Source organism: Elephas maximus, chromosome 27, assembly GCF_024166365.1.
Source record: "Elephas maximus indicus isolate mEleMax1 chromosome 27, mEleMax1 primary haplotype, whole genome shotgun sequence".
In the NCBI taxonomy this organism is placed as follows: Eukaryota; Metazoa; Chordata; class Mammalia; order Proboscidea; family Elephantidae; genus Elephas; species Elephas maximus.
Genome location: NC_064845.1, coordinates 21,690,296 through 21,700,265, shown reverse-complemented (window position 1 = coordinate 21,700,265; position 9,970 = coordinate 21,690,296). Strand labels below are relative to the sequence as shown.

General features: G+C 40.5%; 1 pseudogene; it reads right to left on the bottom strand.

Moving 5' to 3' along the window:
• Nucleotides 1–5,819: 5,819 nt before the first annotated feature.
• LOC126068243 (WASH complex subunit 3-like) lies at nt 5,820–6,548 on the bottom strand (annotated as a pseudogene).
• Nucleotides 6,549–9,970: the final 3,422 nt, after the last annotated feature.

Here is a 9,970-nt window from a genome sequence, read left to right as displayed (position 1 = left end):
CTAGGCATTAGTGAACTGAAATGGACTGGTATTGACCATTTTGAATCAGACAATCACATATCTACTATGCTGGGAATGACAACTTAAAGAGGAATGGTGTTGCATTCACTGTCAAAAAGAACAACGTTTCAAGATCTATCCTGAAGTACAACACTGTGATAGGATAATACCCATACACATACAAGGAAGACCAGTTAATATGATTATTATTCAAATTTATGCATCAACCACTGGGGCCAAAAATGAAGAAATAGAAGAATTTTTATCAGCTGCTGCAGTCTGAAATTGGTCTAACATGCAATCAAGATGCATGATAATTACTGGCAATTGGAATGCGAAAGTTGGAAAAAAAGAAGAAGGGTCAGCAGTTGGAAAATACGGTCTTGGTGATAGAAACAATGCCAGAGATCGAATGACAGAATTTTGCAAGACCAACAGCTTCTTCAATGCAAATACCTTCTTTCACCAATATAAACAGTGACTACACATGGATATTGACTCAACTGCCCTGGGTACTGGGTACACATGGACCTCACCATATGGAACACACAGAAATCAAGTTGACTACATCTGTGGAAAGAGACGATGGAAAAGCTCAATATCATCAGTCAGAACAAGGCCAGGGGCCGACTGTGGAACAGACCACCAATTGCTCATATGCCAGTTCAAGCTGAAACTGAAGAAAATCAGAGCAAGTCTGCAAGAGCCAAAATATGAGCTTGAGTACATCCCACCTGAATTTAGAGACCATCTGGAGAATAGACTTGACACCTTGCACACTAGTGACTCAAGGCCAGATGAGTTGTGGAATGACATCAAAGACATCATCCATGAAGAAAGCAAGAGGTCATTGAAAAGACAAGACAGAAAGAAAAGACCAAGATGGATGTCAGAGGAGACTCTGAAACTTGCTCTCAAACGTCGAACAGCTAAAGCAAAAGGAAGGATTGATGAAGTAAAAGAACTGAACAGAAGATTTCAAAGGGCGGCTTAAGAAGACAAAGTATTATAATGACTTGCAGAAAGAGCTAGAAATGGAAAACCAAAAGGGAAGAACATGCTCAGCGTTTCTCAAGCTGAAAGAACTGAAGAAAACATTCAAACCTCGAGTTGCAATAGTGAAGGATTCTATGGGGAAAATATTAAACGATGCAGGAAGCATCAAAAGAAGACGGAAGGAATACACAGAGTCATTATACCAAAAAGAATTAGTCAATGTTCAACCATTTCAAGAGTTCACATATGATCAGGAACCAATGGTACTGAAGGAAGAAGTCCAAGCTGTCTGAAGGCATTGGCGAGAAACAAGGCTCCAGGAATTGATGGAATATCAGTTGAGATGTTTCAACAAACAGATGTAGCACTGGAGGTGTTCACTCATCTATGCCAAGAAATATAGAAGACAGCTTCCTGGCCAACTGACTGGATGAGATCTATATTTATGCCTATTACCAAGACAGGTGATCCAACCGAATCTGGAAATTATAGAACAATATCATTAATACCACATGCAATCAAAACTTTCCTGAAGACCATTCAAAAACAGCTGCAGCAGTATATCAACAGGGAACTGCCAGAAATTCAGGCTGGTTTCAGAAGAGGACGTGGAACCAGGGATATCATTGCTGATGTCAGATGGATCCTGGCTGAAAGCAGAGAATACCAGAAGGATGTTTACCTGTGTTTTATTGGCTATGCAAAGGCATTCAACTGTGTGGATCATAACAAATTATGGATAACATTGCAAAGCACGGGAATTCCTTTTTTTTAAATTGTGCTCATGATGAACCTTTACATAGATTGAGAGGCAGTTGTTCAGACAGAACAAGGGGACACTGATTGGTTTAAAGTCAGAAAAGGTGTGCTTCAGGGTTATATTCTGTCACCATATCTATTCAATCTGTATGCTGAGCAAATACTTCAAGAAGCTGGAATATATGAAGAATAATGGGGCATCAGGATTGGAGGAAGACTCATTAACAACCTGCATTATGCAGATGACACAACCTTGCTTGCTGAAAGTGAAAAGGACTTGAAGCACTTACTAACGGGGATCAAAGACCACAGCCTTCAGTATGGAATGCACCTCAACATAAAGAAAACAAAAATCCTCACAACTGGACCAATGAGCAACATCATGATAAAGGGAGAAAAGAGTGAAGTTGTGAAGGATTTCATTTTACTTGGATCCACAATCAACAGCCATGGAAGCAACAGTCAAGAAATCAAAAGATGCATTGCACTGGGCAAATCTGCTGCAAAGGACCTCTTCAAAGTATTGAGGAGCAAAGATGTCACCCTGAAGACTAAGGCGCACCTGACCCAAGCCATGGTATTTTCAATTGCATCATATGCATGTGAAAGCTGGACGATGAATAAGGAAGAACGAAAAAGAATTGACGTCTTTGAATTGTGGTGTTCGCGAAGAATATTGACTATACCATGGACTGCCAAAAGAATGAACAAATCTGTCTTAGAAGAAGTACAGCCAGAATGTTCCTTAGAGGCAAGGATGGTGAGACTGCGTCTAACATACTTCGGACATGTTGTCAGGAGGGATCAGTCCCTGGAGAAAGACATCATGCTTGGCAGAGTACAGGGTCAGTGGAAAAGAGGAAGACCCTCAATGAGCTCAAGCATCACAAGGATTGTAAAGATGGCTCAGGACCGGGCAGTGTTTCTTTCTGTGGTACATAGGGCAGCTATGAGTCAGAACCAACTCGACGGCACCTAACAACAATGACAACATGTGTAAAGTGTGATCCCTGGGCTTGGCACATTCAATTATTCAAAAAACATTCATTCAGAGCCCTGGCGGTGTGGTGGTTAAAGCAATCAGCTGCTAACCGAAAAGTCAGTGGTTCAAGCCAGCCAGTCACTCTGTGGGAGAAAGATATGGCAGTCTGCTTCCCTAAAGATTTACAGCCCTGGAAACTCTATAGGACAGTTCTATTCTGTCCTACAGGTTTGCTATGGGTCAGAATTGACTCGAGGGCAGTGGGTTTCCTTGGGCTTATTATTATTAAATTCTTTTCTGAAGAGAATTGGGGGCATCATTCTAAATGATGTGTTTAGGACAAAGAACACTTTATTTACTAATGTATAGGGATAAACCCTAAGGGAAGAGGTGTCAGTGGCAAGAACATAACTTGATTCCCAGGTACTGTCCATTTCTGGAAGCCCTGGCAGCACAGTGGTTAAGCGTTTGGCTGCTAACCAAAAGATTGGCAGTTTGAATCCATCAGCCGCTCCTTGCAAACCAATGGGGCAGTTCTACCCTGTCCTATAGGGTCGCTATGAGTCGGAATTGACTCGAGAGCAATGGGTTTGGTTTGGATTTTTTGGTCCATTTCAGGAAAGCCTGAGGGAGAGGAAACCAACCCTGATCAGGAAGATGGTGATTCTTTTACTCTATGATTCAATAAAGCCACAAACTCTGCTTAAACACCGTGTAAACTAGGAACTATGGGCTTAACTGCTCTGAGTCACTAATGAGTGATAAAGAAAGAAACACTTTTTCAAATTCATTTTTTCTTTTAATTTCACCAGGGCGAACTGCCTCTACAGAGCCCATTAGTAAAAACACTTGAGTTTCACACAAGGAAGGATAATGGGGTTTGTCTCATCAGCCAACCTCTCTCCTTCCGTACTCGACTGCTTCCCACATCTATTTAAAGGCAGGGAGAGCTTTGTGCTCCACCCAGGGTGTGAGCCCTGCAGGAGTGCGAACTGCTGAAAGCCTGGGGAGGCCTCGCTTGACCCTGTGAAGCAGAAGAACTTGCAGGAGGCGCTGATAGAGGGAGCAAGACCCCTGAGAGCAAGGCGCTATCTCGTGACCTATTTATTCCTCTAAAATGTTCTATTATCCAGAAAATAAACCAGAGAGTGCCTTTTCTAGGGCACTGCACACCCAGTTCCTCCATCTGTGAAGCCAATCATAGGTCCACTGAGCAGGTAGTCCTGGCCTGTGACCCAGGTCCAGAGCAGTACTTCTCAAACTTTAATGTGCCCACAAATCCCCTGGGGACTGTTGCTAGCGTGCAGATTCAGTAGGCCTGGGGTGGAGGCCAAGGTTCTGCATTTCTAACGCACTCCCAGCGATACTTCTGCTACTTTGAGTGGCGAGGTCACAGAGGAATTTCATGCTAGTTTATTCTAATACCCCATCTCTCTTGTCTATCATGCCAGAGCTATTTGTGCTTCTTCCCAAGGGCTTGCAGGTCCTCATCTCCTAACCTGGAACCATATTTCAGGGGTAGCCGCAGTTCAGGGCAGGCATGAAAATGATCAGATTAACATCCTGAAGCTCTTAGAATCATGCGTGTCTGAACAAGTGGTAGCTAAAGGGTGTCTGGTACACCAGGTATTTTCTGAGCTGCACCCATTGCCCCTTGCTCATCCTTGTCAGCTGTTAAGCTGTAGTCTTAGCACAGTTGCAGTGGCCTCTGTTGGCTTAATTCTTCTGAGGTCCCACTGACTCCAGGACTAGTTGGGGACCGGCTAAGGTATCCTTAGAGTACATTAAGAAGTTAGTACCTAAACTGAGGAAAACATACCTAGTGCATATGTAAACAAGCCAAGTATTAGCATACGGAACAAAGAAGCACTACAAATCAAACAACTCAATATAAAAATGGCCAAAGATTATGGGGAGGGAATTCACCTAGGAGGAAGCCTCAACGATCAATGAGCATATGAAACCATTTTTATTCCCATTTGTAATTAGAGAAATTCAAATTAAAACATTAAAGCAATATAATTTCTCATTCTTTAGAGGAATGAACATTTAAAACATTAATTGATGGTAAGAGTGTGGAAAAATGGGTACCCTTGCTCATGGACAAGAATATAAATTGAGGGCCAATTTGGCAGTACCCGTTAGTCCCAATGTCTCTGGAATTCCACTTTAGTAACTACCCTACACAGATTCAAAGGGAGCATGTTTAGGGGTGTTCACTGCAGTGTTTATGGTTAATAATAGCAACAAAAAATTATTGACATCCTAAATGTGCATCAATAGGGAAATAAGCTATAGTATAGACATACAATATAACCATTAAAATGAATAACAATAGATAACATTTCTTGGATACTTACAATGCACTAGACCCTGTTCTAAGTGCTTTGTATATATTAACTCTTTAGTAGTCATAAGAACTCTCTGATGTAGGTAACATCCTTATTCTCATTTTAGAGATATAGATACTGAGGCACAGAAAGTTTAAGCAACTTGCCCAAGGTCACCCGGCTGTTAAGGGGCAAAGATGAGACGTGGACCCACGTAGTCCAGCTGCAGAAGACGCATTCAACCACTTCAGGATAACACATCTGGCCCACGAGAATAGGGTGGTCTCTATATCCTAGCGTGGAAAGATCTCCCAGAGGTATTATTAAAGGAAAAAAGCAAGTTGTGGAATGAGTTGTATGATCTACCAGCATCTCTGTAAGAAAACCCCAAACACGTCCATATTTTATGGGGACTTGAGTATGTATATAAATGCAATGAAAAAATTCTGGAAGATGTCATGACAAACACTTAACCAGGGTTATCTCTGAGAAGGGGGAGGGGAGGCTGCGGTGCTTGTGGGGACTTTACAAATGGCATTCTTATTTTTGTTTTTTGTTTTCAGCATTAATTTAGCATACTTTATTTTTCATTTTAGGGCCATTTATCTTGGTAACAAGACATACTGCCAGGTTATAATGTTTTACTTTTTTGATGTTTTTATGAGTAAGAGGTTAAGTTTAGTTTCTCTCTCTTACAGGGTGTAAATGTATACGAACACCACATGTATATGAAATCCTTATAAAAATTAAGCTCAGTCACTAAAAGAAGACTCACTATCTGAACTTACTTCGGCATGTTTTTCACCTTCTCCACCAGGCCCTGGAGCACCTGGTCGCTCAAGAAGACCTGGGTCTAGGGCTTCAGATATCCTTTCATTTATTATTGCCATGACTGGAACACCCACCTGGATCATTCTGAGATATCTGGAATATCTTGGATCTTGGCTACAGTTAAGATACTTTCTGCTGCTACTTCACTTTCCTGTGGTCCAGGGTCTTGTGTACTGATCTGCTGTGACTGCTCTGAAGTGGCTTCAGATTGTGGCCCATTGGTGACACTAGTGATACAGGAGCTACTTCAAATATGACATCATCTAGTCCTGGAATAGGTGACAGTTTTGCATCTAAAATATTAACAGTTGTTTCAATTTGTTGGACACAAAGAGAAAGGTCTGCCAGTTTCTCCTCACAAACTGTAGCAAAGTGGTTGAGGACCTGTACCGTGTGCCCCTTGCAATGGTTTTGAAATGCCAACGTTCCAGTTGTCTGTGAAGGATTATATGTTAATGCATTAGTTTTTATTTAAAATTAATTTTCAGACACTAATGCATGATATCGGTACTTAGTCCTGCACTGACTTGGCTCTTTGGAAACAAGGCGGGTTTGCTCTGAAAGAAAGTGCAGCATGGTCCTCGCTCCCTTTTGGCCTGGATGGGCACATCCTTTTCTTCCCACTCCATCTGGCATTTGTGCAGAGCCATCCTCCAAGCTCATTACCTTTCCTTTATCATTCTGATCATCACTATTTGTTTACCTTTCATTAAGGTGTAATTTATTAGCCCTGAGGTGGTTGTTTATGAATGTTCCTTCTATAATTGAGAAGGATATGAAAACTATGGCTGCTTTAGTTTGAGAAAGACAGTGAGTCTGTTGGCTAAAGCGTGGTTAAAGTGGCTGATGGCTGGGGAAGGAGAGTGTTTTGGAACATTCTGGCATTCTTGAAATTGTCTATGTTATAGTAGGCCTAACACAAAATCCTCAGTTCCCGCGATGAATGAATCTAAATGATTTTGCCCCTTGAGTCAGCTTTATCCCAGTTTATCATCTTGTCCTCTCATCCCTGCCTACCTGTGCCCAAACCACTCTCATAATCAAATGAGCAGAAGCGTGTGAGAATAAATGGAATTTATGACTGATTTTTATTTATTGAGCATGTAGACATACTAGGCAATGCCCAGAGCATAGAGACAGTAGATTTAAATAGCAGTTGTTCATTTTTGCGCTGAAAACAGATGGCCAGTTCTGCTTGTTACTGCATCGAGCACATTCTGATTGGCATATCCCAGTCCAGCTCTTTCCTCTCTGGCATTTACATCAAAGTTGCACAAAGAAACCACCTTCTGCACCAAAAGCATGATTGTCCTGTAGGACTCAAATTTCAGGAATTCTATTCTGCTTGACCCCCAAAGATACGTTAAAAATGAAAAAAGATATTAGAATCTGTGTAACCCCGAGAAACACAGCCTTGCTTCTTCATTCCTTATGTAAGTGTTGAAGGATAAAAAATATACACATGCAAAAAAAATGACTTTAAACTCTTACCTCACAAAAATGACTGTGGATCTAATTATAAGAGCTAAAACTATAAAACTTCTAAAAGAAAAGCATAGGAGAAAATCTTTTTGATCTTGGATTGGACAGAGTTATTAATATCACACCAAAAGCATGACTCATAAAAGAAAAAAACTGATAAATTGAACTTCAAACTTAAAAACATTTGTGCTTCAAAAAAGCACTATTAAAAATATGAAAAAACAAGCTATAGACTGAGAGAAAATATTTGCAAATCATAAACCTGATAAAAATCTTATATTCAGAATATATAAAGAACTATTTCAACTCAATAATTAGAAGACAAACAACCCAGTCATAAAATGGAAAAAAAGATCTGAGTAGACCTTTCCCCAAGAAAAATATATGAATGGCTAATAAGCACATAAAAAGAAGCTTAACATCATTAGTCATTAGGGAAATGCAGATTAGAATCACAGCGAGATACCATTATGTATCCAATAGAATGGTCATAATCTAAAAGACGATACCAAACGTTGAGGAGGACGTGGAGGAACTGCAACCTTCATGCGTTGCTGATGGGAATGTAAAATGTTCCATCCTCTCTGGGAGCAGTGTAGCAACTTCTTAAAAAATTAAGCAAACATTCTATTTGACACAGCAATTCCACTTCTTGGAGTCGACAAAAGATAAATAAAAACTTATGCCCGAACAAAGACATGTACACAATTGTTCATAGCAGCATTATTCGTAATAACCCACAATTGGAAATGATTAAATGCCTACCACCTGGTGAATATATAAGCAAAATGGGGTATATCCACCCAATGGAATACTATTGAGTGTTAGAAAGAAATGAAGCACTGATACTGGCTACGATATGGATCCACCTCCAAAAACAGGCGAAGTGAATGATGCCAGAAGTAAAAGATTATACATCTTGCATGACGTGGCTTACATGAAAAGTCTAGAAAAGGCAAATTTATACAATCAGAAACCGAATCAGTGGTTGCCTAGAATTGGGGGTGGGTGCGGGGTTAGCTGAAAACATGCATGTGAAAAGTTTTTGGGTGTGATGAAAATGTTCTAAAACTAGATTGTGGAACAACTCTATAAATGGTTGTGCAACTCTTGATTACTAAAAGCCATTGAATTATGTACACTTAGAGCTGGCAAATTTTATGAAATGTAAATTATGCTTCAGTGCAACCGTTTAAAAAAAAGAAGAAAAAAAAACTAATAATATATCCCCATGTGCTTGACCTGGACAGGGTCATTCGATCTATCACTTCAATATTAACTTATTTGCTGACAACACAAACCAAGACCTTTTGTCCCCAGGGCAGGTCATTATTCACTCTAGGGACTGACCAGCATTTTGAGGAGCAAACTTTAGTCCCTTGCTGTTTAAGGTGTGGGTGAACCAGCAGCCTTGACCTCAACTGGAGCTTGTCACAAATGCAGAATCTTGAGCTATACTCCAAACCTACTGAGTCAGAATTTACATTTTAAAGAACATCCCCAGTTCCGGTTCCAGTTTTAACCATTGAGTCGATTCCAACTCAGGGTGACCCCATGTGTGTCAGATTAGAACTGTGCTCCATAGAGTTTCCTATGGCTGGTTTTTTGGAAGTAGATCACCGGGGCTTTCTTTTGAAAAAAAAAAAAAAAAATTTTTTTTTTTTCTGGGTGGACCCGAACCTTCAACATTTTGGTTAACAGCTTAGCACTTACCCATTTGCATCATCCGGGGACTCCAAGAAGACCTCAGGGAATTGCTATGCACTTTAAAGTTTGAGAAGCACTGCCTCAAGCCACAGAGCAATAAATAAATCCGGCAAAACAATACAGCTTTCACCTCAGGTTCTCGAAGTGATTCCGTTATTAACCAATTCGTCTTCCTAAGGGGACACTACACCTATTTTAGAGATGCAGAGAGAGAGGCATATTTGCAAATTTTAATTATTTGATTATTTCTCATTGTTAAGTATTCTACCTTCCAGACTGAAACCTTATTCCAACCCTTATAATCCCTAAACCAATTTGGAAAGTAAAAACCAAAGGCAGTGAGCAAACCAATGAATGCGCATCTACACGGAGGAAAGAAGAAAAAAAAAGGCCTTTTCTTGGGAGGGTTCTCACCTGTTTTTCTTTTTCCTTCTGTGTTCCTGATAACCACACACACACACACACACAAAAATCCCTTTCAAATTTTCTGCAAGCGTCTACTTGCAGAGCCCTCACTGTGCAACCTCAGCTTCTCCCAAGAATTTAATGCATCACGTGGGTGCAGGTCCTGTTTTCTTTACACTCTCCTAACCTTCCCAGCTTTATACAAAAAACAACAAATTAGCACTCACCTTCACCAAACCCACAAATATTTGTCTAATTAAGCGGCAAGCTTTGCAGTTAGAAGGGACGAGTGTTCCCTTGCATTTTGTGGTGCCACTTTTTTTTTTTTTGGTTCAGCTAGATTAAGTCAGATTAGCATTATCAGATAAATAGGGTAACTGTCAAGGCATTCACCGATCAGTTGAAGCATTCTATTTAAGAGATGTATAATTCAACAGCTTTGGTATGTGGAAGTTCTCAAAAGCTCCCGGGGAGGTGG